The sequence below is a fragment of the Zalophus californianus genome, chromosome 3 (assembly GCF_009762305.2).
Source record: "Zalophus californianus isolate mZalCal1 chromosome 3, mZalCal1.pri.v2, whole genome shotgun sequence".
NCBI lineage: Eukaryota > Metazoa > Chordata > Mammalia > Carnivora > Otariidae > Zalophus > Zalophus californianus.
The window spans coordinates 195854121-195866586 of NC_045597.1; the positions used below are offsets into that span (position 1 = coordinate 195854121).

A 12466-nucleotide genomic window follows, 5' to 3' on the forward strand; every position below is an offset into this window, starting at 1 on the left:
CCATCTGTACATTGCTAGCTAAATTTTTGCAACTAAATACAAACAGTTTTAGGGGAGACAGAGCATTTTTTTTTTATATCAACACAACTGTGTGAAGAAGTTTTATCCAAATGCTATTTATATTTACATTTTAAATGACCATAGCTCACCCATAACTATAGCATGATAACCCTGTGGAGCACTGGAGGAAAAATGTCTACCTCATTTCCTGGTAATATTTTACTTAGCCCAGAAATTCCATAACATTTTATTGTAATGTTTATTGTAAATATTGCCACATTTTAATCCAAGCCACTTAGCATCCTGTAGCAGAAAGACAGCATATTTACCCTGATGCTTGGGGCCAGTCCATTTGCTTCTCAATAACCCAATGGTTATTGAAAGAAAATACGGGTTCAAGTGAGTTACAAGCTTCTGAGTGCAAGGTAGAGCATGTGCTAGTGTACTGTCTCAGGATATTTTACATTTTATTTTGCCTCCTTCAAATTGATGTTGAAGATGAATGGCTCTATTTTAGTTTCCCAGCCTGTATTAGTCTCAACACTTGTGATTGAGTCTGGCCTAGAACATCACCCAGGATGAATTTGCACATAGTTTCCATGGTTCATAAAATGTGAGGAGGTTTTGCAGTGGTCACAGCAGTCCATGTGCTAGTGCATGTCTAGTTGGGAGCCACACTCTCAGCTTGGTGCATCTTGTTACTGTGGGATCTGAGCTGGGCCACTGCAGAGCTGTCACCTGCTAGACCCCCATCTCTGAGGCTGCTGCAGCCTCACCCTTGCTTGGAGCCAACATCTCAGTGGCCTCTGGCTCCAGAATCAAGCCTCAAAGTGCCACTGGGGTCATCTACCACCCGTGTCTTTCTCCCAACTGCTGTAAACATCCACCACATTGACTGTTCTTTCCCTCCTTGAAGAATTCCCAACCCTCTGTTCCACTGAATTTTTACTAAAACCCACCTTCTGGTTCTTTGGCTGCTTCTGTACAAGTTCCTCCCATCTTCTAGTTTATAATACGATTACACGTTATGTGATCTAACTGAACTGATCATTCTCCAAGCCTCCTCTCTAGCCATGCTCACATCACAGTTCCCAGGAGAAGACAGCCTCACGTGAGTCAGGGCTGGAAACAGAGGAAGTGTCAAGCACGGAAGTTGTAAAGGAGATGATGGAAGATGTTGTATGAAGAGGCTATTCTCTTACTTATCCCCAAAGTTGGAAGGAAAGAACACAAAGGCATCATTCAGTAATCATCCCTAAATGCAGTACCGTGTTACCTTCATACTGAGAGGTGTAACAGAGTTAACACCAGAGGCCTTGTCTCCCCATAAGTTGGCTAACTGACCATATTATCTTCACACTTGATATTTATGTGAAACGACTTTATGTTTGCAGGTGCGTCCACATGTACTGTTCCATTTTATTCCCCACCAGCACTTTATTTTATAGGTATCTCCCAGGTCACAAGGGCTGACTTGAAACCAGTCTCTTAGATTTCTATGCAGTACCTCAGAAATACACCACTCTTGCCTCCCAGTACTCAGATATGTGCTCACAATGCCCTGAAATGTGGACTTAATTTAAAAGCTGCTTAGAACTCTGTAAATCCCTATTTAGACTTTTAGAAATAAATTAGTTTAGGAGGAAGACGCGGTTGCAGCTGCAGCGGAGGTTTGCACGCCCCGCTCCTGCTCCTGACTCACCGCTGTTCGCTCTCACTGAGGAACAAGTCGGTCAGGAAGCCGCGCCGCAGCCATGGCTTTTAAAGACACTGGGAAGACACCCGTGGAACCGGAGGTGGCGATTCACCGAATTAGAATTACTCTCACCAGCCGCAACGTAAAATCTTTGGAAAAGGTATGTGCTGACTTGATCAGAGGCGCAAAGGAAAAGAATCTCAAAGTGAAAGGACCAGTTCGGATGCCTACCAAGACTCTGAGAATCACTACAAGAAAAACTTTGTGGTGAAGGTTCTAAGACCTGGGATCGTTTTCAGATGAGGATCCACAAGCGACTCATTGATTTGCACAGTCCTTCTGAGATTGTTAAGCAGATTACTTCCATCAGTATTGAGCCAGGAGTTGAGGTTGAAGTCACCATTGCAGATGCTTAAATCAACCTTTTTAATAAATTGATTATCAGTTGTTAAAAGAAAAGAAATAAATTAGTTAAATGGAAAATCATGTTGTAGTATTAAAGTTAAGATGTGCCAATTGCTTCGCTACTTTTGAGGAAAAAGTGATAAGTACGTGATCATGGTTTGAGAATGGAGCACATTTATAGTGTGGCAAGAAGCAGCTGAATTGGGTGGAAAGGCCTGCTGAAAACAGGAATGGCCTGGAGAAGAGACGATATATTTGTGGCATGGGCATAGCTATGGTGTCACTCGGTCCTGAAGAAGTGCACTATTGTCATGCCAGGATGGGTTTACCAGGGTGTGACCCAAGCAGTGTGAGGTTTAGTACACGACTACCACATGGTGATTTTATGAAGCCCAGCTTCTTTGGGCTTGGGAAACACAGCCCTTTCAGAGGTGCTGCTCTTCCCCTACCAGTGACCCAACTGGCTCTTGGTTTTGGAAGGGCACAGGCTTGCAGCATGTCCAGGCTAGGAAGCTACTTAAGCCTTATAACACAGAAAATCCAGTGGCACCCAAAATCCTATGGTGAATAAGGATGCACTGTGAAGTCTAGCAAGACCAAATAGGAAAACCTAAGTTTTCAGCAGAAAACTGGTCTACCTTTGGGTGACCACTCTGGATCACTACTGACTGTGGGACAACAAATGACTGTGAGCTGGTCCCTCACATCAGCTGGAGCTATGCAACCCTGCTTCCCAGCCACAAGTGAGTGGACACAGCAGAAGCAGTTTGTCATCATAGGAAGAAGAGCCAGGTGCACCAGCCAGTGGTTGGACCCCACAGCACAATTTTCTTCCCTCCCTAAGCTGTGGCCTCCAGATAGTTTTTCTGTGACCAGTAGGCAGAGGAAGAAACACTTGGGCCTAATTTGCAGGTGGATTACACAGCCCAAAAGGGACTACAGTGTAGTATCGGGGTCTGATTACTTTGAACTTCTTCCATCAGGAGAGGCAGCCATCATCCTCACTGAAATAAATACCTGTCCTGGGTATGGATTGGCCCTCTTTTCCCTGTCTGCTTCTAACAGCACCACTGTCTGTGCATTGTAAGATGCCTTGCTTAGGACTATAGTATTTACTTAACATTGTCTCTGACCATGAAACACATTTCACCAAAAGAAATGTGCCAGTGGGCTCATCACAGACATGACATTCATTGGTCTTATGAGACGCTCTGTCACTCAGAAGTAGTGGCCCTAATAGAATACCAAGGTGATGAGTGAAGACTTAGTTATAGGGCTAACCCGGCAGTAACACCCTGTGAGGATGATATTGCCCTACAAGATGCTCTGAACTCAAAATTAATGCAAGGTACTATTTCTCCCAAGGCCAGGGCCAAAGAGGCCACTTTGCTCTCTCTATGACTCTGGGATCTGATGGGTTAGAGGTTTCCATTCCCAAGGAAGAAATGCTTCCATGAGAACAGCAACAACCTCATGAAACTCAAAGTTGAGGATCACCTGGCTGTTTGCTACTGAAGCAACATGGAGAGGAGGTGTGATTGACGGCGAGTATTGACCGTGACTCCCAAAAGGAAGTGTGGCTGCTGGTTTTCATCAGGGTAGGAGGAATATATTAAAGCTGCAGACATCACTGGGCACTTCTTAGAACCTTTACTAAGCCTATTAGTAAATTCAATATAGTATTACAGGACCTAAGTAAGAGAAACATCACCAAGAGCTCAAACTTTTCCAGAGAAAAACTTTGGGACACCCCAAAATGAATAAAAACCCCACCATTTTAGCTACTGGCTGAGGACAAGGACAATACAAAATAGGCAGTTAAAGAAAACTGAGAGCTATCTACTAAGATCTCATGACAAGTCCTAGTAATGATTGTAGCATCCATGCATATTTTTACATATGTATTCAGCACTCATCTTTTCCCTTCCTTTTTTACCATTTATGTAGGAATATGCTTAACTTTATATTGCAGTTCATAGTTCACACCATGAGAAGCCACATCAGTAGCCAACAGGGAGGAAATATTTCTTACCTGGAGATTCTGACCTTGAGGTTGTTACAATGACCAATGGGACTCCATGTCTCCAGTTTCTGGGAGGGGAGGGCATGTTCATTGATATAATGGAGAGATGGGTTTTACCAGGTTGCGTCTTATGTTTTGAAGGATAAGAATAAGTTCTGAGAAGCAAGAGAGGTGGACAGAATCATCCCAGGCACATTTGGGCCTGGACTCACTCCTAGCCTTTCCCCTGCTACATTGTCTTTCCTGGGGCCTGATCCCTGACAGATGCATTTCCGAGGCTCCTACACCAGAGGCACAAGTCTGGGTTCCTCCAACAGAAGGCACTGGTAGAAGATTGGAGAGTATGAGGGGGAAGAGTCGGTGGTTTCATGCCCTCTTTCTCTGTCTCACAAAGACTTCTGAAGGAGGCAGCATCTCCTGAGTTGCTCTAGCTCTACTGAACAGAGCACAACAGTTCCAGCTTCCACCCAATGTCCTGGCCCTGGTAACACTGGCTCCTCCTGATCACCCTCTGCTCTGGGAAGTATAGTGCCTCCTCCTCCGAATGTTTGGGTTGGGCTGCTGTCCCTTGTGTTTGCATTCTAGCTTCTCCTTTACTATGTAAAGCAATTTTCTGTGATCATGTCCATGGATTCTGAATACTCGGGTAATTTGTTTCCTATTTAGATTTTGAATTTTATAGCCAGAGCTTAGGAGATAACAACAAACAGACCCTCAAGAACATAGAAAAAAAGAAGCACATAACAGATAGACCTTATTTGTGGGGAGGAGTAAAGCCAGTTCACCCAGATTCTAGAGTTAGAGTCAGAAATGAAAGGAATGAGACATCTTTTGATACAAACTGACCCTAAAATAAGAACTATCTTCCCCTTCCTACTTTCCCCATTGGCATGTGCCCCTTCACTTCCCTGTCCCACACCTTCTCTTCCTCATGTTACATATAAAATAATTCAAGTCTGGGGCACCTGGGTGGCTCAGTTGGTTAAGCGTCTGCCTTTAGCTTAGGTCATGATCCCAGAGTCCTGGGATCGAGCCCTGCATTGGGCTCCATGCTCAGCAGGGAGCCTGCTTCTCCCTCTTCCACTCCCCCTACTTGTGTTCTCTCTCTCACTCTCTCTCTCTCTCTGTCAAATAAATAAATAAAATCTTAAAAAAAAATTCAAGTCTTCCTCATAAAACATGTAGATGTTTTGCCACAGCAAAGACCTCTTTCTTTACTGATCCTTTCTTAGAGTTACATGCTCCACAAAGACTGACGTGGATATACGGACCAGGACTCGCCTTGACATGGTGTTTTCATGTGATGGAATCTTATATTGAATTTTTGCAGCCACACCACATTGTTGATTTGTATTAACTTTCCAGTTAATTAAAACTCTGTGACTTTCACAAAAATGTATGCAAATCCCTCTTCTGAAATTCATTACAACAACCATGGAGCTATTTGCAGCTCTAAGAATGCATAAGAGCTCATAACATTCAACAATCAGTAGAAAGTCTCAAAGCATTCTTTTAGTATCTCAAATGTACTTGAAATTTTATAAATGCTGTAGAATTCTTAAATTCCAACCCTCAAGAAGCTTGTTATATTTTTGGTACATTACACTTTTGGTACACACACAGTACCCAAGGATGTGAGGATTGCCTTCTTTCAAGGGCACATAGAACATTAACAAAAATTGTCCACATGTAAGGTCAAATCTGTACTGTTTGGAAGTGGTTCTAAGTGCATGCATTAGAAATGAAGGACCAGGGGGCGGAGCAAGGTGGCAGAGGAGTAGGAGACCTGGATTTCGTCTGGTCTCAGGAATTCAGCTGAATAGGGATCGAACCATTCTGAACACCTACGAACTAAACAGGAGATCAAAGAAAAGAATAGCAACAACTCTCTGAACAGAAAAGCGACCACTTACTGGAAGGTAGGACTTGCAGAGAAGTGAATCTGAGGCGATATTCGGGAGGATAGACGGCGGGGGAGGGGGCCTCCGTCGGCCGCTTCTGGTGAGTGATAGAGCCGCGGAGCACAAAATCGGAACTTTTAGAAGTCATCTCCGTTAAGGGACGCCGCTCCAGTGGCTAAGTGGGGGGTGGAACCCTCGCGGGAGAGTGTGGTCTCAGGACCCTTGGGGTCACAGAAAGACCGGGGGTGCCTGAGTGCAGCAGAGCTCCCAGGTATCAGAGCGGGGAAGCCGCCTGCAGAGACAGAGCCAAGGCGTGGGGTTTCAGCTTGGGGTTGCCATAAACTGATTGGCGACACAGTCGGGCGACTGCTCCTCCAGCAGGGACCCAACAAGCGGCAGAGCCGGGGAGACTCCCCTTCCTCCCCTGGGAGGAGCGGTGCAGAAGCACACCACAGGGATCTGCTGGGTTTGGAGACTCCACACCGAGTCAAGTGCCAGAGATAGAAACGCTCGGTCACAGGCCGGGTGAGCATGGAGTGCAGCCGAAGACCGGGGAGACAGAGTGACTGACTGCTTTTCCTGGAAGCTCACTGAGGAGTGGGGCCCTGAGTTCCTGGCTCCTCCGGGTGGAGATTGGGAGGCCGCCATTTTCACTCTCATGCTCCAAAGCTGTACCGAGAGCTTGCAGGGAACAAAAGCTCCCAAGAGCAAACCCGAGCAGATTACATAGCCTGGACCCGCAAAGGCGGGGCAATTCCGCCTCCGGCAAAGACATTTGGAAACCACGGCAACAGGCCCCTCCCCCAGAAGATCAGCATGAACAGCCAGCCAAGACCAAGTTTACAGATCAATGAGAACTGGAGAACTCCAGCACTAGGGGAGTACTGCACATAGAATTCATGGCTTTTTTACCATGATTCTTTAATCTTTCAAAGTTAATTTTTTTAACTGTTTTTTTTTGAATTTTTCTTTTTCCCTTTTTCAACCAACATCTTATCAATCTCTTTTTTAAAAAAACATTTTTATTTTTCATTTTTAGAGTCATATTCTATACCTTCATAGTAGTTACCCTTATCTTTGGCATATATATATAAGTTGTTCTCTAAAATTTTGAGATACAGTTTCTTCTAACATATCAAAATATACCCTAAATCTCTAGTGTATGGCCCTGTTCTAGTCTCCTGTCTGATCACATTCTCTCCCCTTTTTTTTTCTTCCTTTCTTTTTTTAATCCTCCTCTTTCTTTGTTCAAGCACCTTATCAATTCCTTTTTTAAAATTTTTTATAATTTTCATCTTTACAGTCATATTCCATCCCTTCATTGTATCAACCCTTATTTTGTACATATATAAGTCTTTCTAACTTTAAAATTTTAGGAGGCACTTTCTTCTAAAAGACCAAAATACACCCAAAATCTAGTGTGTGGCACTGATCTATGCACTAGCCTTATCATATTTGATCATATTCTGTTTTTTTTTGTTTTGTTCTGTTTTTGTTTTTATCTTTTTCCTTTTCTTTTTTTCTCTTTCTTTTTTCTTTCTTTCCCTTTCTTTTCCCCTGGTTTCAGGTCTTTTCTGATTTGTTTAGAGTATATTTTCTGGGGACGTTGTTAACCTGTTAGCATTTTGTTCTCTCATTCATCTATTCTCCTCTGGACAAAATGACAGGACGAAAAAAATCACCTCAACAAAAAGAACAAGAGGTAGTACCGTCTGCCAGGGACCTACTCAATACAGACATTGGTACGATGTTGGACCTAGAGTGCAGAATCATGATTTTAAAGATACTAGCTGGGCTTGAAAAAAACATGGAAGTTATTAGAGACACCCTTCCTGGGAAAATAAAAGAACTAAAATCTAACCAAGTCGAAATCAAAAAGGCTATTAATGAGGTGCAATAAAAAATGGGGGCACTAACTGCAGGATAAATGAAGCAGAAGAGAGAATCAGTGATATAGAGGACCAAATGATGGAAAATAAAGAAGCTGAGAAAAAGAGAGATAAACAACTACTGGATCACGAGAGCAGAATTTGAGAAATAAGCGATACAATAAGATGAAACAACATTAGAATAATTGGGATCCCAGAAGAAGAAGAAAGAAAGAGAGGGGCAGAAGGTATATTGGAGCAAATTATAGCAGAGAACTTCCCTAATGTGGTGAAGGAAACAGGCATCAAAATCCAGGATGCACAGAGAATCCCTCTCAAAATAAAAAATAGGTCAACACCCTGGCATCTAATAGTAAAACTTACAAGTCTCAGACACAAAGAGAAATCGTAAAAGCAGCTCAGGAGAAGAGATATGTAACCTATAATGGTAGAAACATTAGATAGGCAACAGACCTATCCACAGAGATCTGGCAGTCCAGAAAGGACTGCCATGATATCTTCAGAGCACCCAAACGAGAAAAATATGCAGCCAAGAATACTATATCCAGCTAGGCTGTCATTGAAAATAGAAGGAGAGATAAAAAACTTCCAGGACAAACAAAAATTAAAAGAATTTGCAAACACGAAACCAGCCCTCCAAGAAATATTGAAAGGGGTCCTCTAAGCAAAGAGAGAGCCTAAAAGCAGCATAGACAAGAAAGGAACACAGACATTATACAGTAATGGTCACCTTACCGGCAATACAATGGCACTAAATTCATATCTTTCAATAGTTACCCTGAATGTAAATGGGCTAAATGCCCCAATCAAAGGACACAGGCTATCAGATTGGATTAAAAAACAAGACCCATCGATATGCTGTCTGCAAGAGATTCCTTTTAGACCCAAAGACAGCCCCAGATTGAAAGTGAGGGGGTGGAAAACCATTTACCATGCTAATGGACACCAAAAGAAAGCTGGGGTGGCAATGCTTATATCAGACAATTTAGATTTTAAAACAAAGACTGTAATAAGAGATGAGGAAGGACACTATGTCCCACTTAAAGGGTCTATCCACCAAGAAGATCTAACAATTGTAAATATCTATGCCCCTAACATGGGAGCAGCCAATTATATAAGGCAATTAATAACAAAAGCAAAGAAACACATTGACAACAATACAATAATAGTGGGGGACTTTAACACCCCCTCACTGAAATGGACAGATCATCTAAGCAAAAGATCAACAAGGAAATAAAGTCTTTAAAAGACACACTCGACCAAATGGACTTCACAGACATATTCAGAACATTCCATCCCAAAGCAACAGAATACACATTCTTCTAGTGCCCATGGAACATTCTCCAGAAGAGATCACATCCTAGGTCACAAATCAGGTCTCAACTGGTAACAAAAGATTGGGATTATTCCCTGCATATTTTCAGACCACAATGCTTTGAAACTAGAACTCAATCACAAAAGGAAAGTCAGAGAGAACTCAAATACATGGAGGCTAAAGAGCATCCTACTAAAGAATGAATGGGTCAACCAAGAAATTAAAGAAGAATTAAAAAAATTCATGGAAACCAATGAAAATGAAAACACAACTGTTCAAAATCTTTGGGATATAGCAAAGGCAGTCCTAAGAGGAAAGTATATAGCAATACAAGCCTTTCTCAAGAAACAAGAAAGGTCTCAAGTACACAACCTAACCCTACCCCTAAAGGAGCTGGAGAAAGAAGAGCAAAGAAAACCTAAACCCAGCAGGAGAAGAGAAATAATAAAGATCAGAGCAGAAATCAATGAAATAGAAACCAAAAGAACAGTGGAACAGATCAACGAAACTAGGAGCTTGTTCTTTGATAGAATTAACAGAATTGATAAACCCCTGGCCAAATCTATCAAAAAGGAAAGAGAAATGACCCAAATCAACAAAATCATGAATGAAAGAGGAGAGATCACAACCAACACCAAAGAAATACAAACAATTAGAAGAACGTATTATGAGCAACTCTATGCCAGCAAATTAGATAACCTGGAAGAAATGGGTGCATTCCTAGAGATGCATCAACTACCAAAATTGAACCAGGAAGACATAGAAAACCCTGAACAGACCTATAACCACAAAGGAAATTGAAGCAGTCATCCAAAATCCAACAAACAAAAGCCCAGGGCCAGATGGCTTCCAGGGGAATTCTACCAAACATTTCAAGAAGAATTAATACCTATTCTCCTGAAACTGTTCCAAAAATAGAAATGGAAGGAAAACTTCCAAACTCATTTTATGAGGCCAGCATTACCTTGATCCCAAAGCCAGAGAAAGACCCCATCAAAAAGGAGAATTACAGACCAATATCCTTGATGAACATGGATGCAAAAATTCTCACCAAAATACTAGCCGATAGGATCCAACAGTACATTAAAAGGATTATTCACCATGACCAAGTGGGACTTATCCCTGGGCTGCAAGATTGGTTCAACATCCACAAATCAATCAACGTGATACAATACATTAACAAAAAAAAGAACAAAAAGAATCATATGATCCTCTCACTAGATGCAGAAAAAGCATTTGACAAAGTACAGCATCCTTTCTTGATCAAAACTCTTCAGAGTATAGGGATAGAGGGTACATACCTCAATATCATAAAAGCCATCTATGAAAAACCTACAGTGAATATCATTCTCAATGGGGAAAAACTGAGAGCTTTCCCCCTAAGGTCAGGAACGTGGCAGGGATGTCCACTATCACCACTGCTATTCAACATATTACTAGAAGTCCTAAACACGGCAATCAGACAACAAAATCAAAGGCATCCAAAACAGCAAAGAGTAAGTCAAACTCTCACTCTTTGCAGATGATATGATACTGTATGTGGAAAACCCAAAACTCCACCCCAAAACTGCTAGAACTCATATAGGAATTCAGTCAGGTGGCAGGATATAAAATCAATGCACAGAAATCAGTGGCATTTCTATACACCAACAACAAGACAGAAGAGAGACAAATTAAGGAGTCTATCCCATTTACAATTGCACCCAAAACCATAAGATACCTAGGAATAAATCTAACCAAAGAGGCAAAGGATCTGTGCTCAGAAAACTATAAAATACTCATGAAAGAAATGGAGGAAGACACAAAGAAATGGAAAAACGTTCCATGCTCATGGATTGGAAGAACCAACATTGTGAAGATGTCAATGCTACCTACAGCAATCTACACATTCAATGCAATCCCCATCAAAATACCATCCATTTTTTTTCAAGGAAATGGAACAAATAATCCTAAAATTTGTATGGAACCAGAAGAGACCCCGAATAGCCAGAGGAATGTTGAAAAAGCAAAGCAAAGCTGGCGGCATTACAATCCCAGACTTCCAGCTCTATTACAAAGCTGTCATCATCAAGACAGTATGGTACTGGCACAAAAACAGACACATAGATCAATGGAACAGAATCGAGAGCCCAGAAATGGACCCTCAACTCTATGGTCAACTCATCTCTGACAAAGCTGGAAAGAATGTCCAATGGCAAAAAGACAGTCTCTTCAACAAATGGTGTTGGGAAAATTGGAGAGCCACATGCAGAAGAATGAAACTGGACCACTTCCTTACACCACACACAAAAATAGACTCCAAATGGTTGAAAGACCTAGATGTGAGACAGGAGTCCATCAAAATCCTAAAGGAGAACACAGGCAGCAACCTCTTCAACCTCAGTAGCAGCAACTTCTTCTAGAAACATCACCAAAGGCAAGGGAAGCAAGGGCAAAAATGAACTATTGGGACTTCATCAAGATAAAAAGCTTTTACACAGAAAAAGAAACAGTCCACAAAACCAAAAGACAACCGACAGAATGGGAGAAAATATTTGCAAATGACATATCAGATAAAGGGCTAATATCCAAAATCTATAAAGAACTTATCAAACTCAACACCCAAAGAACAAATGATCCAATCAAGAAATGGGCAGAAGACAGGAACAGACATTTTTCCAAAGAAGACATCCAAATGACCAACAGACACATGAGAAAGTGCTCAACATCGCTCGGCATCAGGGAAATCCAAATCAAAACCTCATGAGATACCACCTCACACCAGTCAGAATGGCTAAAAATAACAAGTCAGGAAACGACAGATGTTGGCGGGGATGTGGAGAAAGGGGAACCCTCCTACACTGTTGGTGGGAATGTAAGCTGGTGCAACCACTCTGGAAAACAGTATGGAGGTTCCTCAAACAGTTGAAAATAGAGCTACCATACGATCCATGATTGCACTACTGGGTATTTACCACACAGATACAAATGTAGGGATCCGAAGGGGTACTTGCACCCCGATGTTTATAGCAGCAATGTCCACAATAGCCAAACTGTGGAAAGAGCCAAGATGTGCACCAATAGATGAATGGATAACAAAAATGTGGTATATATACACAATGGAATATTATGCAACCACCAAAAGAATGAGATCTTGCCATTTGCAACGACGTGGATGGAAGTGGAGGGTGTTATGCTGAGTGAAATAAGTCAATCAGAGAAAGACATGTACCATATGACCTCACTGATATGAGGAAT

General features: G+C 42.0%; 1 pseudogene; it reads left to right on the forward strand.

The window, feature by feature from the left end:
• The first annotated feature begins 1682 nt into the window (after nucleotides 1-1682).
• LOC113920278 lies at nucleotides 1683-2150 on the forward strand (annotated as a pseudogene).
• The last annotated feature ends 10316 nt before the right edge of the window (nucleotides 2151-12466 follow it).